This window comes from Canis aureus, chromosome 13, assembly GCF_053574225.1.
Source record: "Canis aureus isolate CA01 chromosome 13, VMU_Caureus_v.1.0, whole genome shotgun sequence".
Classification (NCBI taxonomy): Eukaryota; Metazoa; Chordata; class Mammalia; order Carnivora; family Canidae; genus Canis; species Canis aureus.
Window position 1 is genome coordinate 62,829,030 of NC_135623.1, and position 24,468 is coordinate 62,853,497.

General features: G+C 35.2%; 1 protein-coding gene and 1 long non-coding RNA gene across 10 annotated transcripts in view; one reads left to right on the forward strand and one right to left on the reverse strand.

Moving 5' to 3' along the window:
• Window positions 1-24,468, forward strand: part of RAPGEF2 (Rap guanine nucleotide exchange factor 2) — a 242,171-nt gene that overhangs the window by 28,875 nt on the left and 188,828 nt on the right. Inside the window, exon 1 of one of the 8 annotated variants that reach the window (XM_077846527.1) lies at window positions 4,807-4,826. The exons of the other annotated variants lie outside the window; for them this stretch is intronic. The gene's annotated coding sequence lies outside the window, so the exon portion shown is untranslated. Of the gene's footprint in view, window positions 1-4,806; window positions 4,827-24,468 lie in introns of those variants that run through there. 8 annotated transcript variants of the gene reach the window in all.
• Window positions 1-24,468, reverse strand: part of LOC144282629 (uncharacterized) — a 62,405-nt gene that overhangs the window by 10,154 nt on the left and 27,783 nt on the right. The window contains exon 3 of one of the 2 annotated variants that reach the window (XR_013351126.1): window positions 8,746-9,419. The exons of the other annotated variant lie outside the window; for it this stretch is intronic. This is a non-coding gene — a long non-coding RNA (uncharacterized LOC144282629). Of the gene's footprint in view, window positions 1-8,745; window positions 9,420-24,468 lie in introns of those variants that run through there. 2 annotated transcript variants of the gene reach the window in all.

Consider the following 24,468-nt stretch of genomic DNA (forward strand, 5'->3'; position numbering starts at 1 on the left):
CATTGGAAGGATTAGATTAGCAGTATGGTAAGATCAATTCTAAATGCTGGGTCGAGAATAGTCAGTAGAGAGAAGAGTAGAAACAGGGAGACCAGTCAAGGGGGTCAAAACAATCAGCTAATTGTGATAGCTCTGGAAAGGAGAAATAGTCACATGTTGGGTACATTATGAAAGTAGAACAGATGGACAAGATAAATTGGAATTGGGTGTGAAGGAGAACTCAAGAATGACTTCATGGCTCCTGAAAGAATGGGGATGGTATTTACTGGAGAAGAGGACTTTGGGAAGATCAGGTTTGATGGAGGATGAGATGGTGGTGCTAGTGGCGGTAGTGGTCAGGAGTTCAATTTTAGAAGAAGTGGAGCTTAGGATGCTTAGTTGTGATCCAAAGAGTTGTCAGATAATTAGTTTGAAGTTTACTGGGCTAGAGATTTAAGGCTATAATGCTTTATTTATTTTTTTTATTTTTTTAAGATTTACGTATTTGAGAGAGAGAGCATGGGGGGAAGGGCAGAAGGGGAGGGAGAAGGAGAATCTCATGTTGACTCCCCACTGAGTGTGGAGCCTGACTTCGGGCTCCATTTCACAACCCTGAGATGGTGATCTGAGCTGATATTAAGAGTTGAATATTCAACTGACTAAGCCACTCAAGCGCCCCAAGGCTATAATGCTTTTTAACTCATACCTGACATCCCTCTATCATTGGAAAGCTTTATCTGATCTTAGTGACATGAGTGCCTAGCATAGTATGTACTTGATATGATGGAAATGTTTAATAAGTATTTGATGAATGGACTTGAGTGTAAATCTCAATATTTTCTCTAAAGATACATTTTATTATTATAGTCTCTGTTACTAGAAATTTATCATCCTCTCAAATGGACTTTAATAAAATGGAACTTTATTAAGTCATGAGAAGTTGGATAATCTTTCTGAAGCAATAGTTTTTGGAAACATTTAGACGTTAAGTAATATGTAGACATTATCTGAGTTGGAGCTATCCACACTTCTCCCTCATTACCTCTATTTCTGACTATCATCAAAAGTGCTATCCTTGGGGCACCTGGGTGGCTCAGTCGGTCAAGCATCTGACTCTTGATTTCTGACTTAGGTCATGATTTCAGGGTCATGAGATCGAGCCCCACGTTGAGCTCCATACTGGGCTTAGAGCCTGCTTAAGATTCTCTATTTCCCTCTGCCCACCCCACAGGCCCACACCCTCACAACCCCACCCCACTTACACTCTCTCTCAAAAAAAAAAAAAAAAAGTGCTATCCTTGATCCTGGGCTTCTTGTTCCTGATGGCCATTGAATTTTAAGGCTTAGACTGTGGAAGAAATTAAATTTATCTGTATCAAAGGTTATCTATATCAGAGAAAGTGAAGGTTTTGGTAGTATAACTATTTTGGCTCTGCTCAGTGGGCTTAGAGATCTATTTGAATGTATTATTTAATGTTTTGAAACATTGGCTTAACTTTACTAGATTTAAGAAACCTACTGTATTATTCTGTGCAGGCTGCCATAGCAAGATAAGATAGACTGACTAGCTTAAACATTAGGAATTTTTTTTTTTTTTTTTCTCACAGTTCTGGAGGCTAGATGTTTGAGACCTGGATTTTGACTGCTTTGGTTTCTGGAGATAGTTGGCTTCTTGCTGTGTTCTCACATGGACTTTACCTTTGTGCAGAGAAAGAGGGCTGTCGTGTCTCTCCCTCATTTGTAAGGACACCAATCCCTTTGGAGTAAGGCCTCTAATGACCTCATCTAACTGTAATTACCTCCTAAGGGTCCCATCTTCAGATATCACAGTGGTGGTTAGGACTTCACCATATGAATTTGGTGGGGTGGGGTGAGGATGGGGGACACAGGTATCTTGGTGTAGCATCTTTAAATACCTAGGTTATTTTACAATTTCCCTTGTGTTTGAAAAAAACCAAAGAACTCATCTTTTTAGGTGTTTATACTTGAGGCATCATTCTAGAAAATGAGAGTGACTTTATGAAAAATAAATGCAGAAATAATGCACAGATTAAGTTTACTGGGAAAAGTAGTTTAAATTTCTGAAATGCTTACATTGTAGAATATTTAAATACATGTGGCTCATTATCTATAAGCACAAAGAAGAATAGTGATACTTTAAGAATGTTTTTTTTATCCTGATGGAATTGATTTTAGTGAATTGAGAAATTATTCACTTGTAATTAACATTCAACTAATGTGCTAGGGTTCTTAAATTCTTTTCTTAAGTAGGGAAAATGTGCTCACATACAGATTTAATTGCATTATTAATTTGCTTAGCATTTTCGTGGTGTAATTGACTTTTGCACAGATTGAATTGCTAATTAGTGGAACCTTAATGAATATGGCTTAATTTTACCACATAATATGGTCTGATACATCAACCACAAGCTTTCTCTAAGGAGGTATTGGAGTAGAGGTGTCCCCATGGACATTTAACATTGGTATCTGTTTCATCTTATCCTGACACTGCTGAAAGGACCAGCAATCCGGGATAGATGGAGATATATACACATTTACATATATACAAATGGGCCTATATACACAAAATACCTAAAAGCACTGCTATGGAGTATTCTGTTCTTTTTGATAAAGAGTATGAAAGTATAGATGTCCATAAATCCAGCTAAAGTTACAAAGCCTGTATGTGATACAATTAGTTTGATTATAGTTTTCACTGCCATGTTGAATACAATTTTGTATCTTTCAGCTTTTGAAATTTTGGCAGGTATGGGGAGGAATTAAGAGTTACGTTCATACCTTAGGATGCAGGCCAAACCTTGTCAAAATTCTACTGTCTTAAAATCTCGTTGAGTGAACAGACTCTAATATACCAATAAGAATAAGGTGACTTATTGCCTTTTTGGTGAGTTAACTTCATATTTGCGAGGTAGAAAGATTCATATGAAGGAATAAAATATACGTGTTGGGGGAAAATACCCCCCCCCCCATATTTATTGTTTTTTTTTTTTTTTTTTTTTTAGTGATGAAGACAAGGGGATTTTGACTTAATATTTTGTTTTGAATTTGGTCAATTGAAAGGATTAGGAAATGCATTGTAATAATCTTACACCATATCTTTATCTATTTGCTACTTCACTGTTTGGAGCATAAAATAAATTCTGAGACCGCTTGAACCAAAAGGAACAGGACCAGGATACCAGTCATGTAGTTCTAGTTTAGAGTTAGTCCATACACATTGAATGGATACCCAACATAACTACCACCTGAAGGAAATTTCCAGACCATAATGAATTGATATTGTTAGGACAGAAGCATATTTAAAATTTCCGTGAAATAGAGCCTCTATCAATTTGATACATCTGGCTAGGTAGCATTTTCAATGAATGGATGAAGGTAACTTATGTTATAACAGCGTGAAATTCTAGGAGGTGCATACTTAGACATTTGAGGCACATTGTCACTTGCCAAATATTTTTTAACACATTTATGGTACACGTGGCACTGTGCTACTAGGTGCATTAGGATACTCAGATGAGTAGGACAGTGAAGGGAACTTACAGTTCAGGGAGCCAGTACTTGGCAGAGAGGTATTCATACACTTGTGGAAGTGATGAGGTGGTATGAAAGAGAGTAAAAGGAACTTTAATGTACAGGTGTGAAATGACAGACTCCCTGTTTCTTTTTTATTTTTTTTTTAAAGATTTTATTTATTTGTTCATGAGAGATACAGAGACAGAGAAAGGCAGAGACACAGGCAGAGGGAGAAGCAGGCTCCATGCAGGGAGCCCGACGTGGAACTCGATCCCGGGTCCCCAGAATCACGCCCTGGGCTGAAGGCGGTGCTGAACTGCTGCACCACCTGGGCTACCCAAACGCCCTGTTTCTGTTGGAAGAATTGTTGGTTCCTCAGCAGCCTCTTTTATATACGTTCTTCAGTGTTTGAGATTATAATTCTGCAATACTTAGGGCTTTGAGAAGAGTATCTTACACGGTGTAAAGCACACATTTTGAGCGTAGAATAATAGATTTTTTTTTTTTGAATAATAGATTTTTTGAGTTACATTTCCTGTACTGTCATTGATACCCACAATATACAGAGCACTTTTAATTTTTTCTTTTGTTAAAGATTTATATATTTATTTGACAGAGAGCGCATGTATGCTCATGAGTAGAGGAGGTGAAGGGGGATAGGGACAGAGAGCATCTTACGTAGACTCCTCACTGAGCACGGAGCCTGATGCAGGACTCAATCTCAGGACCCTGAGACCATGACCTGAGCCGAAATCCAGAGTTGGAGGCTTAACTGACTGAACCACCTAGGCATCCCTTAATTTTTCTTTAAAAGCTATTTTGGTAATCTTAAATTCCATAATATAAAGATTAGAAGGATATTAAGCTCTAAATTATTCTAAAGTTATCTTTTTTTTTGTAAAGTTATCTTTTGTCCAGTAAGATTTATTAAAAAGATTTCCGTTTGTTCAGTATTAACAAGTGGACAGTGAACAAAGCAGACAGATATTTGCCAGGCATAAACAATGTGATATCCTGTTGATTACATAGAAAATACCTAAGTAGATATGCTAAAAATGGATCCCTCAGATTTTTAGTTTTGTCACACCAGGGGTGGGGTCACTAAATGGGAAGACTGAAATCCAATAAACAGGAAATGCGTGCTGAGAGACAGATTTTGGAGGCCCATGCTCTGAGAATTTCAGTGGAATATTTCACCATTATGAAGTACCTTTTTAAGAATGTTCAGTGTTATGGAGTGCCAGGTGATCTTTTTTCTCATCATTATAGTACTATGGATGACAAATGATCTCTACTAGGATTGCAAGTTGCAGGTTAAATTTAATTTAATCTGAAATTTAATTCATTTCTGTTTTCACAGGCTAATGCATTGTGTTTAGTCTCATTTTTTTTAGTACTTTATATATTATAAGGAGATATTTTTTCACTTAGGTAGAGATAATTTTTGGTATACTTTAGAATGGTTAGTTGAGTTTTGTATTGCTAAGTATAGCCACATATATTTTTATATTTATACATATATATTCAAGAAAGTTGGGAAAATGTCAACTGTAATATTTAAAAAGCAGTTTTCCCTCCTGGAACTCCAGCAGGTAAACAGCAGACAAACCTGAACTTTTCTCTTTCAAAGCAGTTGTTTTTGGGGGCGCCTGAGTGGCTCAGTCAGTTAAGCATCTGATTTGGTTTTGGCTCAGGTCATGATCTCAAGGTCCTGACATTGAGCCCTGTGTTGGGCTCTGTGCTCAGTAGGGGGTCTACTTACGACTCTCTCTCTCTTCCTCTCTGCCCTTCTCTCCATCTCTTTCTCTCAAATCAATCAATCTTTAAAAAAAAAAAAAAAAAGACAGTTTTTGGGGAAGGTATATATTAATTCCAGTGGTGTTAACAATTTCTTAAAATGCTTTTGGGATGTTTCTTTTGTATTTGCCAAATATTAGATTGTAAGGTGACAGCTTTAAGTGTTAAAAAATATCAGAGAATTCAGAATTTACTGTGAGCTGAGGAAATGGAGAACTGGATAATCAACATAGTGTTGTGGAAGGCTCTTCTACTTATGAGGGTGGAGATCAAATGAAAGAAGGATCTCACTGATAATTCTCTAGTAGACAACGTAGAAAACAAAATTAATGTCATTTAAGTGGATGGGGGCTGAGATGAGAGAATTTCACATTGATAATGCCAATTTTATGTGTAATGGAAGATCTTACGTGCAGTGATGTTGAATATGTTTTGTGCCTCAAATTTTTCTAGAAATAGCCTTTTTAATTATAAAACTGCAAACACTATAAAGATTTATCTAAAACAATATAAGTAAAGGTAGGTCTCTTGTGTATCACCATCCCAAAATCTCTAATAAGTTTTTATATAATATACTTGGGAAAAAAGTTTTTTGCTCTTACAACATATGTAAACAATATATGCAAATGGAATCACTCTACATACAGTTCTTACCTTTGCCTTTACATAGGGTTTTTGTGAGATGGCCCCAAGATCAGCCTTGTTCTGCTCACAGATTGTATAGCATTCCCCTGGATGCATCATGATTTATCTCCACAGTCCCCCAAGGGTGAATATTTAGGGTGTTTCCAGATTCCATGTCCCCTGACAAATAGTGTTGTGGTGAATATCATTGTACTTGTGTGTATGTGTGTTTGTGGAACAGATTAAAAAGATTCTTGGTAGTGGAGTTACTAAATCTAAGTATACGTAGAATTAACATTTTTTTTATTTTTTTTTTTAGAATTAACATTTTGATACATATTTCCAAATGACTCATTGAAAAAAACTGTACTGATTTATATTCCCACCAACAGTGTATAAAAACCTATGCCAATGATGGATTTTCATTAAACTTTTCCAATTTTGCCAATCTGAGATGTGAAAACTTGTATCACAGTTTTCATAACATTTTTTTAAATTTTAAGTGAGGTTAAACATTTTTATGTTTAGTGGCTAATGTTGAAGGCATTCTTAGACAGTTTTACCTATATGTCAATGAGAAATGCTTTATTTTAATTGGAGACTAGCTCAACCAACAATAGGATCCTGAAAACCTAACTCCTGTATGACATAGGGAAAGTGTTCATCTCAGTGTGTCAGTGTTTGGGGCATGTATGCAGAACAGAAGACATAAAGAATTGCCTGTACTTTCTGAGTGTGTATGACCAAACATTTTTCCCATGTTGTGTACGTCTAAGATTATAGGTATAACAGTTTTATTCTTTTTAGCAAAGAACATTCTAAAGAACAATTGGAAAAATAAGAATTTGTTTGGATATTTATTTTTCCTTTTTGATTTTGAAAGCAAAAAGAGATAACTTAATGACACTCAGAACATAAAAATTTTATGTTTTTTCCTTTTTGTTATAATTAAAAGTTAATGGATTTATAGTTTTGGAAGATGAGAAACATTATTTCTAATATATAGTGAATCCCGATTGATTTCTGACAGAACCAGTAAACAATTTATTTGTAGTATTTTAAAGTAAATTATAGGATGGAAAAATCCTGGTACATTGGCAAGTAGATGGGACCAGATGATCAGATATTTCATTTCTACATCTACGTTTCATGAGTCAGTTTCACACAACAGCTGCTATGGAGGAAGGGTTGATTTACCAGAATACTTCATGGTTTAATAAAAAACAAAAAAACAAAAAAAACACCCCCCCAAACAATGAAAACACAACAACAAAAAACTCCTACCTACCCAAATCGATAAAAAAATAATACAAGATGCAAGTTTGTATTTATATTTACATGCAATTGTAAACTGAGCAAGTTATTGCTAATAAAAAAAGATCACTTAAAACATACAGTTCTAAAAAGGGCCCTTTTTGGACAGCCCCAGTGGCTCAGTGGTTTAGCGCCACCTTCAGCCCAGGACGTGATCCTGGAGTCCTGGGATCGAGTCCCACATCAGGCTCCCCGCATGGAGCCTGCTTCTCCCTCTGCCTGTGTCTCTGCCCACCCCCCACCCCCCGTGTCTCTCATGAATAAATAAATAAAATCTTAAAAAAAAAATAAAAAGGGCCCTTTTTGATTTTCAGTGTTTTAAATAACAGAAAGCAATGGTTAATTAAAAAATAGTAGTAACTAATAGCAAACATTTATTGAATAGCTTCTGTATAAAATATTTTACTATGTTATGTGAAGAGCATAGTGCATTTTTCAGAAGAGACTTTGGAAGTGCAGTGCCTTATCAGGGCTGATGTAGATGGTAGTAGAGCTGCTGTTGGAATCCAGGGGCGCTGTGTGCTCTTACACATTGTGTTAGATTGGATTTAAGTCATTAAGAAGAATAAAGGTAATTTGTGAGTTAGGCTTATAGTATTAAAATAAATACCTGCTAATTTTAAAACATTAAAAATTTTTCATTGAGTACTTTTTAAGGATTAAGAATATTTTTTTCCTACAATAAATACCTAGTTCCTCTAGTTTTGTTGATGAAAAATGTTGGTGTTTGTGCTACTCTTGATTCAGGTCTTAATTCTCCATTGTTTGAGTCCCAGGGATTATGTGAAAACTCCTACACTAACTGGAAACCCATAAAAGTGAGACACATAAAAATTATATATTTGAAATGTTTATTTTTTCCCCAATTTACGGTATATGCATGGGGAATGTATTGCTTGACACAAAATATTCCCCTGGGCCCCTAACTAGTGATAATAGAAGGAGGATTTGTAAAAGTCATGTGCTATATTAGTTTATATTGATAAGGGCTTGGATCAAATTTTATAAATTTTTTACACCTTCAGGGATATATTACTCTAGGTAGCTTGATCAAATGTTACAGTTGCTTTGAAGTTGATATTTGCTGGGAAGAGAGTTAGATGGATTAAGTGTTGCTGACTTTTTGTTTTGTTTTTTTGGATTTTTTTTTTTTTTTTTTGGATGGGCAGGATGCTTTTGGGGAACAGTGTTTGAACAAATACCTCTCTTTTTCACAAAACATGTTATTGCCATGGAGACCTTTACATTCTATAAATGCAGCCTCTAATAACAGGAATATGGCATTGGGTTGAGTGTGAGGGGCTGTGAGAGCACAGCGCAATCCAGATATGTATAGTCAGTTTGTTCATAGACGTTATTTTACAGTAGCCAGAAGCCCATTGGTCTTTTGGTAATCTCCCCTTTTCTTGTTCTTTTTTCTTATGTATATGTGTGTGTCTGACATAGAAATAATGGAACAGTATAGAGAAAATCCATTTTTCCTTCTCTAGTTTCATAGTCCTTCCTCTCAGGACCACCATTGTTGAAAATTTAGTGAGTATCCTTGCGATGTTTTTATTCTTTTACTGCATATGTATTAAATGTCAAGTTTTGTATTTTTAAAGTTTCTCTTAATACTTCCATGCTTCATATGTGATTCCGCAGCTTGCTTTTTTTCTCAGCCATATTTTTTGAGTTCTCTTCATGTTGATTTATGTCTAGTTCATTTATTTTAGTTGGTGTATGGTATTCTATTGTATTGCAGTTAATCTACTCTCTTAGTTTTGGATGTTTAGAGTATTCCCCCATTGTATTTCTTTATAATTCCTCAGTTCTATTTTTCCCCTATCCTTTCCATGTTGTTCAGTAGAGAAACTCAATAAATACTTGCTTCATTTAATTTTAATTTGGCTAAGCTAGGTCATAGGCTGTCATTAATCTGTTTTTCCAAGAGGCTCTGTTCATTTTTTATTCAAAAAAATTGTTTTAGTATCCTCCAGTCATTCTTTTTCTTCACATACTCAACCTAGCAAAATTGCACTGTGATGCTTATTACCCAGGTACTTGTAGCTTGGCCAGGTTCTGGGATGTCCTTGATTATTCCTCAAGTTATGCATTTTTCAGAAGATTATAAGTAACAGATTCCTATTGTAAGTAACCACTTGTAACGGGTTTCATTGGGTCCAGGGTATCTAGAGAAAGCAAAGCCAAAAGCACTTTTGATCAAGTCTGCTGATGGTTTTTGCTTGTTAAACAACTTGCTTTCTTATTTTTACTTCTCATTTTTACTTTCCTTATTATCATAATACCATTCAGAAAGTACTTCTTGAGGACTCAGTGTTTGCCCGATACAATTGTCAAAATATGAACTATATATAGATCAGTGCTGCCCAACAGAAACATAATGCATGCCACACATATAAACTATTCTAGTAGCTGCAACAGAAAATGTAAAACAAAACAGTTGCAATAAATTTTATTTGATCAGTATTTTCAAAACTATTGTTATGTCAACATGTAAGCTATGTAAAACCTATTGAGATATTTTACTTCTTTTCATAGTAGGTCTTCAAAATATCGTGTGTGTTTTACACTTATGACAACGTATCTTCACTAGGACCAGCAAAATTTCAAGCATTTCATAAGCGCCATTTGGCTAGTGGCTACCATATTGGACAGTGCAGGTATAGAAAACACAATTCTCAGAAGTATCAGTTACCAAAGAAGATATACAAATGGCAAATAAGCATATGGAAATATGCTCCACGTCAAATATCATCAGAATAATGCAAATTAAAATACACCTGCTAGAATGGCCCAAATCTTTGACAGTACTAAATGCGGGCAAGGATATGGAGCAGTATGAACTCTCATTCATTGCTGATGGGAATGCAAAATGGCACAGCCACTTTGGAAGATGACTTGGTAGTTTCTTACAGACTATATATACCCTTATCATATGATCAAGTAATCATGCTCTGTAGTATTTACTTAAAGGAATTGAACACTTAGGTCTACACAAAAACCTGAGCATAGATGCTTATAGCTGCTTTTCCAAAACCTGCTAAAACTATTTTAAAACAAAAATTTTTTTACAAAGACAACATTAATCCAGAATTATTTTTTATTTTCCATGTTACTGTTCTAGTAACCAGCCTTTTCTTTTCATCTAAAACTAAACATTAATGACTAAACATCATTGGGGAAAATTACTTCCAACATAAAGGATACTGTTCTTAAAAGAACTCAATAAGAAAGGCAAACATAAAGAGTGAACAGAAAACAAGAAAGGAAAATACAAAAAGAAAAAATACAAATGGCCTAAAATATATGAAAGAGTGATTTTCATTAGAAATTGCAAGATGCACTTTGCATGAAATACCGTGGTTTTGCTCATGAAATTGAGAAAAAAGTTAGATAAAAGATAATACCCAGTTTTCTTATGGGTTTAAGAAACAGGTACTCTCATACAGGGGTAGTAAGCATATAAATTTTGTAACATTTTGGAAGGTCTTTTGGTAACAGGCACTAAAAGCCTGTACATGCCCTTTGACTCAGCGGTTTTTTTCTTCTTCTAGAATTAAAGATGTTTAAACAAACTACCATTTCGGGCTTAATTTATATGCCATCTACTGCTTACATCTCCTACATTACGTAATTTACTTTTTTTTTTTTTTAAAGATTTTATTTATTTATTCATGAGAGACACAAAAAAAGGCAGAGACACAGGCAGAAGGAAGAGAAGCAGGCTCCCTGCAAGGAGCCTGATGTGGGATTCGATCCGGGAAATCGGGATCATGCCCTGAGCCAAAGGCAGACACTCAGCCGCTGAGCCCTGAGCCACCCAGGGGTCCCAGATTACATAATTTTCATGGCACCCCAAGGGACTTGAAAAGGTTAGACGACCTGCCCAAGGTCACGCATTATCAAGTGGGAGATGTATATTACAGCATTGCTTAAAATCGACTCCCACATTGGGCTCCCTGCGAGGAACCTGCTTCTCCCTCTGCCTGTGTCTCTGTCTCTCTCTCTGTCTCTCATGAATAAATAAATAAAATCTTTAAAAAAAATAGCAAAAAAAAAAAAAAATAGCAAGAACTTAAATATCTAAAATGAAAGGCTTGATGGAGCAGAATTTAGAGTAAGCGACTACCTTGTAGTCTTTTACTTCCTGAGGATAATTATAACAGATATCACTGATGAAAGCTGATTGCAAAACAGAATGTATACTGTAATTGAATTTTTAATAATATACCTATATGCTTATATAGGTGATTTGAAATCACCTCAACAGATGCAGGTCCAAATTTTTGCTTTGTTCCTTACCAGGTGTGTGACTGTAGTCAAGCTACTTAACCTCTTATTGCTTTAATTTTCATCACAGAAATTCTGTTACCAATTTACAGGTAGTTTGAAGGATTACATTAAATGAGTGAAAAAAGAATTTTCCACAATATCTGGCATATGTGCTTAATAAATGGTTTTCAAGTCTTTGAAAAAACCTTGTTTCTGAGTAAAGGGATTACAGATAATTTAAAATTTCTTATTTTCTAATTTATAGTTGCTCTACAATAGTTATGTTTTTTGAGTTAAAAAAAAAAAGGTTAGAAAAATGCTTAATTGGGATGCCTGGATGGCTCAGCGGTTAAGCTCTTGCTTTCATTATCAGGGTGTGATCCTGGAGTTCAGGGATGGAGTCCCACACTGGGCTCCCTGAGGGGAGCCTGCTTCTCTCTCTGCCTATGTCTCTGCCCCTCTCCTCTCTCTATGAATAAATAAATAAAATCTTAAAAAAAAAAAAAAGAAAATGCTTAATTTACTTCTGGCTTAAAGAGAGAAAAGGTAGATTAGATGTTAGATGAGACATATACCAGAAATTGTTATATTGTTTACAAAATTGGAAAATTTAGGGCACCTGGGTAGCTCAGTGATAGAGCATCTGCCTTTGGCTCAGGTCAAGATCCTAGGGTCCTGGGATTGAGTCTGCATCAGGTGCCGCTCCCTCTGCCTATGTCTCTGCCTCTCTTTCTGTGTCTCTCATAGATAAATACATACAATCTTAAAAATATATATAAAAACAAAAATTAATTGGAAAATTTAGAGACCCACTCACTTGATGTTGAAAATAGCCCTTTAACTGCATGTACATTTAGTAGTATTTATGAAAGTAGTAGATTTAATTGAATCCTAGGGCTTATTCTTTATTGTTAAAGTAGGTGGTTAGGTGAGGTTCAATAAAGAAAGAATAGATATTGAAAATTGTAAATGCTAGTTCCTTTTATTTTCAGGAAAGTTTTTCCTCTATATAAGTCATTTCATATATTTTGAACGAGGAAGTGTTGTGGCCCTTAATGATGAGAAGGGGCAAACTGTCAAATGATTTACTAATTTTGGAGGTTCTGTATAATGTTTCTGATTATTTTTCCTGATTTTATTTCCATTTTGCTTCTATCTACTTTGAAGCGTCTGTAACATATGTGGTGATCCATGTTTAATAACTACCTATTGAATGCCTACTCTTTCCATTTGAAATGGAATTTCATTGTGTTTTTCATGATTTTCTTGTCATAAACCATTTTTAACTTTGATTGTAGTTAGGCATTGGGTACAGGAGTGAATCTGGATTTCATATTACATTGTATCAGTAGTGATACATCTTTCTCTTTTATTGGTTGCATTGTGGTGGGACTGTCAAGAACAAGCCCAGAAGAAACAAAAATAAACCAAATTCTTATGAACACTTCATTTTATTTTATGCAAGTTCTTCTCTCTATAATCTGTTTTGTCAAATGTTGACATTTTACAAAATGCCTATTACTATATTTCTTAAAAAGAGAGTGTTGTGGTCAAATTGTTTTTTGGCTCCAAATTAAACTTGGATTGAACAAATTTATTTAGCATTTTTGGAGACCTTAAGTTTCAGATCTGCATCATGCCTTTCTACGGCAGGAGAGAGTAGAATATGTATTTCCCAAATTTATTTGACTAGGCAGTGCTTTTGCAGAATCATCATGAAAGACACTCTGAGAACTACTGTTTTAAATAAAAATATAGAAAGCAAGAAAAAAAAAAGCGGAAATATTCACTCATTGAATATGAAAGCTGGCTCTTAAAACTAGATTATGGACACTTCAAAAGATAGCAAATTTAGGTAGTTTCAGTTTTAGTTTTTCTTTTCCTCCTTCTTCCCCATTCATCTATCTCTTCCTTTTTTTTTCTTTTAAGAGAACATTCTTATGGAAATGCTGAAAAATAATTAAGAAATTACTGTGAGTGTTTATTTGCCTAAGTAGATTATTTCTATGTACGTTGGTAATGAGTGTTCAAAAATTGCTTTGAGTATTAAGCTTTAGACTGTCCAGTTTTCTGAAAAATAGAATTGTTTAGGATTGGGTAGGCCTCCCCTTGTTTGTTTTGGAGCAATAATAATCAGGGTTCATAGGAGACATTGTTATCACAAACATGTGTGAGAACATAATTTTATTCTAAAAACAGTTGAGTGCAGATAGAATTTGGATCTAGAAAATTGCCTTTGTAATCTTGAATATTTTGGTTTTTGACCTAGAATTTGCAAATCCTAGGAAAATTTTAATCAAGTAGTATTAATTTATCTTGTTATTAGTTGTATTGTTACTGTTATTAGTAGTATTGATTTATCTCATTATTTGTGGTATTTATATTCTATAAAGTTGCTGAGAACCCTGAATTAGCAAATAATGAGCTATTGCTACTAGAGGGAGTACTAGATTAGGTTCCTGAAAGCCTTTGGTCAGAACCTTTTCATCAACTGATCAATATGTAACTATGCTTTGTGTTAGAACTAGAGAAGCAAGTGAGATTCAGTATATCCGTAAAATGTCAAGAAAACTTACTAGGTAGATAGGATTTGGAAAGGAAAATACTAGAGGTTAATTCTCTCCTAGCACACAGGTGAGTACTCCTAAGAAGTAAAGGAGGCACATATTATTGCCTCAACATTATGGTCTTGTGTGTGTGTGTGTGTGTGTGTGTTTTCATCTTTTGAAATCCTTTCACTCATAAAGTTGTCTTTGTACTTTAGAGAATGCACACTTCTAGTATCTTTGAACTCAGATTACAATCATATTCTTATGTAACCTCTTGTTCCACTCACGTTACCTTTGTTTCTTGTTCTTTGTTTTAAATTCAGATTGCCTCAGAAGCTAGTGACTGATTTTAGCTTTTAGAAAGGAACAAATGATTAGTGATTGATGTTGACTATGTTAATGTATTTGAAGATTTGTACAGTAAACTGTTTTTGGAGATAGGTGAGAGGCTGAGTTTTAGTGATTGACTAGATTTTAGACTAGATTTTAGAACTCAGAGATCCTTGATTTAACCATTTTTAGAATACACATTTGGGATCAAAGACCCAGAGGAAATCAGTGACTTCTTTTAAGAATCTCAGGATTTGATTCCAGATCTCAGTCAGATTTCTTTCCATGTTACTATACTGCTCATAAGATTCTACATTAGAGTGAGTGGGTAAAACAGGTGTTTTGTTCATCATAATTGGTATGAGCATAGTCCATGTGCCACGGTATAGTTTTATTTGATTATTATACAATCATTTGTATAATCTATTTCTTAATATACAGTATATACCACTTTTTAGTAGGTTACATATTTATTTAAAGTATAATTTTCAGGGGTGAAATACTCTATTATAAAAATATTTGATATTTGAAAATCAAATCAAATAAAAATATTTACAGAAAATTCTGTAACTTCTGTAACGTAAGCCACAAAAATTAACATGGGGAAACATTTAGCTGCTGTGGCTACGGTGGTTCTCAAATTGGAAATCGAGGACAGACAACCTTTATAGGGGGAAGATGATGAGAATTATAAGTTTTACAGGAGTGTAGATAGGTGGGAAAAAGTTGAAAAACTTAGCACTTAATGTCAGAATGAAACTCCAGCTAAGCAGTTTTGATTGACAGTCTCTTTTGCACATTTCTTTTTATTTCCTCTTCCTCATTTTGACGTGATCTAAGAGGATTAGAAAGTGGAATGTTTAGGCATTTCTTCTTCCTTTTGGCTTTGAACAAAGGTGGGAATGTTCGGTAAAAAAAATTCTGTCTTGAGAAGAACCATATATAATAGAAAGGAGATAATGGGCTTCTTTGTGGGAAGAGTTTCCAGGTAGTGGAACAAGAAGAGATATTATCTGTTTCTCTAATAGGGCCATACTGGGCATTACGTTATAGTTCCTACCTGAATTGACTCGATTTAGAACAGGAGAAACTCCTGGAATTTTTTTTTTTTTTTAAGATTTTATTTATTTATTCATGAGACACACACACACACACACACACAGACAGAGACACAGGCAGAGGGAGAAGCAGGCTCCATGCAGGGAGCCCGATGTGGGACTCGATCCGGGGTCTCCAGGATCAGGCTCTGGTCTGAAGGCGGTGCCAAACCGCTGAGCCACCGAGGCTGCCCCAACTCCTGGAATTAATTTGAGTAATATTGTAGAAGATATAACAGTTTTCAAGTATGTCTTTTGATTATTTTTTGTGGAATAAAACAGTACTCTCTCAGCAGACCTATGCTATTTTTGCATTTAAGTAAATGCATCCTTATACTTCAAGGTGAACTCATTTTTAAAAGTAAAGGTGGTTTGATCTTGAAAAAAAAAACATATTTCGCTTGTGTATGTTATTACATGAAGTATAGACAAGCTAACTAATTACTTTGAAAATGGTCACTTTTTAATTTCCTTGCTCTGAAACCTTTGAAAAAAGTATCCTTATTTAAAATATAAAGATTCAGATTTTTCAGGCAGTCAGAAGTTTGTATTACCAAGTTCATTTTGTTATTACTGTTGTTTATAATTTCTCCTTTCCAGGTCTACTCAACTTCTCTCAATAGTCTAACCTAAAATGAAGCCATCATCCAAATTCAAGTATTTGATTCAATAGCATCAAACTTCTGAAAACCACCTGTTGTGAATTGCTGGCTTCTACCTACCATAAAAATGCAAATGTAGGCAGAATAATTGTGCTTGCTTTTAGGCTTTCACTGCTCTTTTTGGTTAAAGTTAGTGGAGTCCTAAGTCCAGCTGAAATGGTGATTGCGTTTATTGTAAATATAAATTGTAATTATTAATAATAAAGGGTGGGTAATATAGGCAGAAAGCATTCTAAGCTTGAAATTTAGGCTTACAGAGGATTAAAAAAAATACATTGGCAAGAGACACCAGGATATCCTTGACCAACCAGATGGAGTAGATAAATGGTTTAAAGAGACAAATTCATTTAATGTGCTGGGGAAGGAGTATTAAACCTAGTTGGAAGCCTGAGATCTGTTTTTGTCACCCAGGATCCCGAATTAGCAGAGGTTGGGAGGAAACCTTTAGTTTATCATACTGGTTAAGAATGCTCGGTTAGTTCTTTCCTTTGCAAGCTGTGTGAACATGGGCAGGTTACTTAACCTGTTTGAACTTTCTCATCTATGAAAGAGGGGATAATAAAATACCTATCTCATAAGACTCTTCTAAGGATTGAAAAAAATGATCCCTTTCAAATAGGTGGTTTTTATGAGTTTGACAGTACTAAATCCAATAATTGAATTTGGGTGATGGCAGCAATTTAGGTTAGAATCTTAGATAGAGCTGGGAAGGAGAAATTGTAAACAAAAAAAATAATCGAATCTAAAGTAAATTTTTATAAAAAAGAATAGTTTGAAATCCAGGCCTTCAGATCCCCAAGTCAGGCTACTCCCTGCCATGTCCCAATATGCTATATTTCTGTTTTCCCTAAAATACTAATAATTGCTTAAATACATTTATTCCAAAAATTTAAGTAGGAGCTTGCTGTAATCATTAGGATGTCTTAATGTTAGCATTTTCACTTTACCTGGTTTATGGCATCTTTGGTTAGTTATTTACCTGTATGTAGCTGTAAAGCTGACTTACTGTAAACAAATACCATGATTTTTATACTCTGTGTGGAAAATCATAATTCTGGTATCACAGTGTCATCTAACACCATGAGATTAGCAAGAACAGTGGTAATTAGGTGCTTTTGACAAGAAACTCAATTGCACATGACAGGACACCAGTGGTTCCTTCATGTATTCCCTTATGTCTCTGTTTCCCAAACTCGTGTGATTATAAGAATTTCTTTAATTCTTGGGGGAGGCATAGATTCTGCTTGTGAAAAATACAGATTCCTAAGTCTCCAGAGTTGAGGAATTAGTACAGCTAGAAAGAGGCTCAGGAATATGTATTATTTTAAGAAGCTTACCTTGTGACTCAGTTAATTTAGGAACTATTGGCCTGTAGCCTGGTTCATTTTATTTGGTTAGTCAGGATTCTTGCATTGTCCATTCAGGGTGAGGAAAAGATACTGCTCAGTTGTAACTTCTTCTCAAGGAACTTCATAATCTGTAACTTTCAGGAGCATATGCAGACTCCCATTACCCATGAGGTTAGGACTGCTGCTTTGCCCTTTGTTGTAGGGATCTCAGATGTTTGTAGTTGAGTGAATCTGAATGAAACTGGTATTTAATAACAATATAAATGATGTCTGGGGGATCCCTGGGTGGCTCAGCGGTTTGGCGCCTGTGTTTGGCCCAGGGCCTGATCCTGGAGTCCCGGGATCGAGTCCCGCATCAGGCTCCCAGCATGGAGCCTGCTTCTCCCTCTGCCTGTGTCTCTGCCCCCCGCCCCCCCCCCCCCGTGTGTGTGTGTCTATCATAAATAAATAAATCTGTAAAAAAAAAATGATGTCCTGCAGGGTATACCAATTCAGTGTCAGTCTTTAAAAAAAAAAAAAAAGCCAGCAGAATTGTCACTAAAGCACTTGGAAGAGACAGAGCAATTAATATTTCCTACATTCTTGTTGATACTCCTAAATTATGAGTTTATGGTATTCATCCATTATGGCCAATACTCCTAAACTTTATTGCTGAATTTTGTGTTTATTGCATTCCTTACTTTCCAGTTTGGGAATCATAAGCCTATAACCTTTTAAAATGGTTTCTAGGGTTTCAAAGCCTTGCCTTTGACTTAACTTGACTATACCTGTTAGCCAAGATGAATGAATGGCTTTTTAGAAAAACCAGTTTTGCAACACTAGAAGGTTTGTTGCACTTGATATCTATAATCTATCTGTGAAAAGGAATTCTTTACCAAGTCCGCTCTTTAGGATGGAGGAAAAACTGAAGAGATGACTTTAATCTTTGTATTTCAGTAGCTTTTCTTGTCCTTTAAAATATCAACTTTCCCTTTAGGAATTTAAAGAAGACCCCCAATATGTATCTGCTACTAGAGTTTCATTCTCTGAGAAAGGAATCACCTTTCTCCTGTGACAATCTCTAAGCAATTGAAGCCATCCCATCCCCCTTTATCCTTTCCTCTTGAATTAATGGCAGTGGCAAGGTAGTTAGGTAGGAAACCTGGGTTTTAGAGGAGTTGGAATATGGACTGAAGCAGGTGGCCGTGATGACAAGCATGATGAAATGTGTGTACTAGTACTAGCAAAGGGTACCTCTGGTTGTACCATTTAAAAGTTCTCCCATTTGGTTATTCCCACAATTTGCTTATTCAGTGTTTCAGAGCTTACTGAAAGGCAATAATATTTTCTTATTAGAGGAGAAAAATATAAACTAGCAGGCTTTTATAATTTTTATGCTAAAGAATGTCTGTGTTGCATTTTTGCCAAGTGAGAAGAGGGAAAGTTCCTGCTAATTCTTCTGCACCCACCCTCTTCACTCCCCATCCAACAGTAAATTCTGGGAACAATAGTTCAGTGTTCTTTTATCTTTCATTCTTATCTGGGAAAATACTACTACTTAGGTATAAGTATGGATACAGATATAGACTATATTTGAACAAAAAGCAAAGGAAGACGTGTGACTGTTCTTTGGTTCTCTTTCTTGTGTCCTGGGTCTGGAAGGACTTTAAGATTATCTAGTTAGAGGCGTCTGAGTGGCTCAGTTGGTTAAGTGTCAGCTTTCAGCTCAAGTCATGATCTCAGAGTCCTGGGATTGAGTCCCAAGTTGGGCTTCCTGCTCGGTGGGGAGTCTGCTGCTCCCTCTCCCTCTGCTGCTCCCCCTGCTGTGCTCTCTGTCTCTCTCAAATAATTCTTAATCTTTTTTTTTTTATTCTATCTAGTTAATCTCCAGTCTCCCATGGCGGGGGCAGGGGCAGTACCTAAGCCATCTTTATTGAAAGCACCTAAAAGATTATTAGAGGTCATTCGGCACTTTCCTACCTAAATAGCTCTACTTTTAAGTAGTGGGCACCTTCATTTATAGGTGTCCACCACTTGCTTATCGAACATTTTGTGTGATGTTATCTTCTTTGTAAAGAGGAAAAAGTAAATCCATACAAATGGCAACCCTTGGTGGTTGCAAAAAAAAAAAAAAATCCATAGATTGTTATTTAGGAGAACATTCAAAGTATCTGAGAAGCACACACCAAAGTCTTCTCAGTTTGCTCATTGTGTACAATTTTAATTCAATTTTGTTGAAAATAATGAAATTTACCAACAACAGCACTTGCTAAATCAGACCTGAGAACTTGAAGCAACTGGAAACTGTCACTGGCTGCTTTGCCAGAATCCCTTCAAGTTTTAGTCTTGATTGGTGTCATCGAGTCTGGCTAATCCTTTTTCCCCTTAAATTTGAGATGATAGCAGTTAGCTATATAGTAGCCAGTGTGTAAATGCTTTATATACCTTGTGTTATTTGGGTTTCACAGCAGCACTTACAGTGTAGATACTATCCTCAGTTTACATATGGTGAAATTTAAGTTTAGTGCTGTGAAGTGACTTCCAGGACCTCACAGCAGTGAAGAGCAAGGTCAGGATCGCAGCTGGGCTTGGATGCCAAAATACGGCCTCTTGTTGTCGTCCTCTGCCATCTCTGTCATTTGCAGTGTCTGCCCTTCAGCCGTTGTCCTTCTAGATTATGCAGTTGTTTAAATTTCGCATCATCCATCCTCCTTCCATTTTACAAATAAGAATTGGTAAGTTCAGATTCCACCATATTGTGAAAGTGGCAAGGCATCATTACTATTCTCTTGGGAAAAATGTGTTGCCTCAACCTGTGTGGAGAATTTTCATTTGATTGTAGGACTTGTAATGGGGTCAGCCTAGGGTATTTCTAGGAAAACTAAGCATAGTTTGTTCTTGTTGTCCAAACTTCAGAATCAAGTTTGACCACTCTAAAATTATTTTTATATATATTATGACAAATTAAATTTGAGGCATTGTATTTTCTAGCCTTTAGAATTTCAGTGATCTGTTATTTAGGAAGGATATGCACATTGGCTAGCCCATTGTGGAACTACCTATTTATCCATTCATTGCTTTCTGTGGGTTTTTTTTTCCTCCTTTGTTAGGTACTTCCTCATGGCTTAAATAGCTTTGCTCCCTGCCCCCCCCTTTTTAAAATTAGCAGGATATAGAAATTTTACAACTGGAACTCTTCATTAGAAGTGTGGAAGCAATTTTAACTGATGGTGTGAACAATAGTGTTCTCAACTTGTATAGCAGCACCGTATTTACACATGGAAGCAGCTGCATCCTTTTTCTTAGGAGGAATGAACAGTATTGTCCTCAGATCATCAGGTAAATGCTCCTGTGGGAAAATGGAAGACAACTATAGCATAGATATGATTGATCTCTCTCTAACCAAGCTTTTACTAATCTGTAAAGAGAATCCATTTTAACTCTAATACCTAAGTATGAAATGTGGCATTGGATTCATATTAATTGGCCATTCACATTATTTTTTTAGCTTAATAGGAGTTTTTCATCAATAAACTGTCACTGTTCAACATTACATTTATATTATAGTTGTGCAAAGACTTTAAAAAGTCTTTTGTTATGTCAGGTATACCATAGGTGGGCATGACTAGCTTCATTTTATTTTTTTATTTAAAAAATTAAGAAAAATTATTTGAGAGCAAGAGAGCACATACACAAGTGGCAGGTGGGGGTTGGGGGGACAGGCAGAGAGAGAGGGAGAGAGAATCCCAAGCAGGCTCACTGCTGAGCATGGAGCCAGCTATGGGGCTTGATCCCATGGAGAGTCAGATGCTCCGTTTAACTGTGCCACCCAGGTCCTCCTTTTTTTTTTTTTTTTTTTTCCTATCTTCATTTTAAAGTGTTATTTATTCTGTGAAATGTCCTTTTTACCAACTGATTGTTACCTGTTTCCTGCCAATAACTGTTAGTCATGCTTCTATATGAGATCTTAACAATAGCTAGTAGTTAAGCAAGTTTGATCACTTAAACCCACTGAAGAACATACTTTTGTTTTTATCACCATTTTACAGATGAGTAAAGTTCAAGTTCAGGAACTTGCTCAAGGTCACAGCTCCCCAAGGTAAATGGTGGAACAAAGCCTCAAACCCATGTCTTTGATTTTAAAGTCCCATTCATCACACAGGAATATCCTTGATGGTGTTGGGACTATGGCTACAAGGTGTTTGTTTATTTCATTCAGTAGCACACATGTGAAAGTCTGCTTCAAATTGACGGCATTGACCTCACAGAGCTTAGACTAGAGTTGGTGTACATCCTTAATATGATTTGTAATTTACCTTTTTCTATGTGTAACAAACTATATGGATGAACATCTGCTAATTTGTGCTTTAACGTAATGCCTCCAAAAAGAAGTGGATTTGATTTAAGTGAATTTGTGATGCAGGCTCTCTCTATGCAATCTGGTAAATCATCTTCTTTTTCTCTTTTTACAATAAAACTTTTCAAGTACAAGGCAGGAATTCATGTTCAAGTGTTTTCTTACCCATGTTGAGATTTAAAAGGTAAAAATACTGCAGCAGTTTCTTCTGTAATATCTCCTATGCTACATTTTTTAAGTTGTGCTGATTTCTTGTGATTACATATTTGGAACTAATTAGAAATTAAATTTCTTTAAAGCTATAGGTTTTGAATACATAACAGTTTTTGATACATGATTACACAGGAAAAAATCATGAGGAGAAGAAAAATGGATAACTTGCATAAGGACCTTCTTTCATGTATATAGTTCAAAAAATCTTGGAAATAACAATTAAAACTGGATTGCTGTGTAGCATTCTAAACATTTTAAGGTAGAGGTGCTAACTTATTAGAAATTGATTGCTGAATATGAATTAAAACTTGTGAATAAAATTGAATTTTGTAGCAAATTTCTTTTTGATGTTGGATTTAGAAAGCACATAGAAGATCTTAACTATGTGGAGATAGTTTTCTTTTAAAATAATTATATTTTTAGAAGTTTGCATCATTTATAATTTGTGGTTTTCTTATAGTTTTTATTTCATGAAGGTGTTCTTTGAATTAAAGAAATAATTTAAATGTGATGTCAGTTGTGATAGTTTGTTAATCGTAGCTATATAGCTATATATAACTCCTTATCTTCATACATATTCAATTTGATGCCTGGTATGTGGTCAGGTTTGATGAGTAAATCAAGAATGGCAATATCCTTCAGGAATATAATGGTCGCTTAATAGAGGCAATTAAGACTTATTTTTTGAGAGCTATGGTAATTAGATTATCTCCCAGATATATTCTGAACTTTTATAATTTTTTAAAGCATGCATTATCAAATTCTGGAGGGAAAAGTCCTCAAAAGACTGAGTGCAAACTATAAACTTCACATTCTGCTCATTTATATGGTATCTCTGACACATCTTTTTTAAAATTTTTATTTAAATTCAATTACCATATAATGTATTATTGGTTTCAGAGGTAGAGATCAGTGATTCATCAATTTATGTAATACCCAGTAACTGACATATCTTTAAATGTTTATTAAAAATCTAGGAGTCTTTATGTATATTAAACAATTTATCTATGATAACTGTCATAGTTGTTATTAAAAAATAATTCTCAATATCCAGGGAAAAGGACTATTAAATCTTCACACTTACAATTCAGGTTTCTAGTATATATTAATGAACCTGACTGAGAGAACGTACGTAAACTCTGCCCACCTCTGTACATTATGCCACCTGACTATCAAAATAGCACCCGAGGGATTTGTTGGCATTCTCTCATTTAATCCTTGCAACAGACTGAGAGGTTGAGCATTAGTTTACCACCATTTTTGAAATGAAACAGACTCTTAGGTTAAGTTACGTTGTCCATGGTTAAAAACATGCAGGTGGCAGAGCTGTGGATTTTAATGCAGCCTGGCCCCAGAGCTCAGTCTCTTACCCACTGTGCTAGGCTGCAGCTATATTAAACAGTGCATTTCAGCAGTCTCTGTTACTTCCTATAATATATTTTCCAGACAGATTACTCAGGGAGGGAAGAAATAGGTGAAATGCCATAGTGTAGGCACGGACTATATACATAGAACTACAGATATAACTATAAAACTATGATCTTTTTGTTACTTGCTACCCTCCTACTCGCTAACACCTCTTTATATAATAGGAAGCATTTCCCGTGACTTGGGCACCACTTGCTGAGCTATGTAAAGTGTGTAAGTTTTGTTTTTAAATTTTGTATGATATCATCCCAGGAAAGATAGTTGAATACTAGGTATTTATCCCTATTGGAAGATGGGAGTACTTGTGGTAAATGGTTCATGTATTGTATTTATTTTGGAAATGTTTTTTTCTACTCAGATGATTTTGTGTATTATCATTGTACCTGTTTACAGATTTATAAAAGTATGGTAGAATTTTTTTCCCTCCAAAAGCCCCAATATGGAGCTAATATAGAGACATTATTTTATTGTGTAAAACTGAGAGTTGAATAAGCACTTTGCCTTGATGGTGAATTAGTTATAGTTACTTACAGATGCTTGCTTTTCTCGGGTAAAATTGATAGAACAAAGCAAATAAGAAAGCTTATAGGAGTTCAGTGGAAATAAAAGAGAGCATTCAAAATATAAGTTCAAATTCTTTTCAGTTTCCAGAATTCTTTTTTTTAATCTTAATTTTTTTTCAGTCACCTGTGGTGATTTACCATACACATATGTTGTGAAAGGATCTTCCCCATCTGTTACCTTTTTTTGTTGTTGTTTAGAACATTTAACATTTAGAACATTTAACTCTAATAAATTTCAATTATGCAAAAAATAACGGTAAGTGTTATCAACTGTAGTCATCATGTTATACATTAGATTCTCAGGCCTTATTCTTCCTAGAACTGAAAGTTTCTATCCTCTCGCCTACTTCTTCCCATTCTCCACTGGCAGCCACTTTTCTATTCTGTTTATATGAGTTTGACTTTGAAAAACATTTTT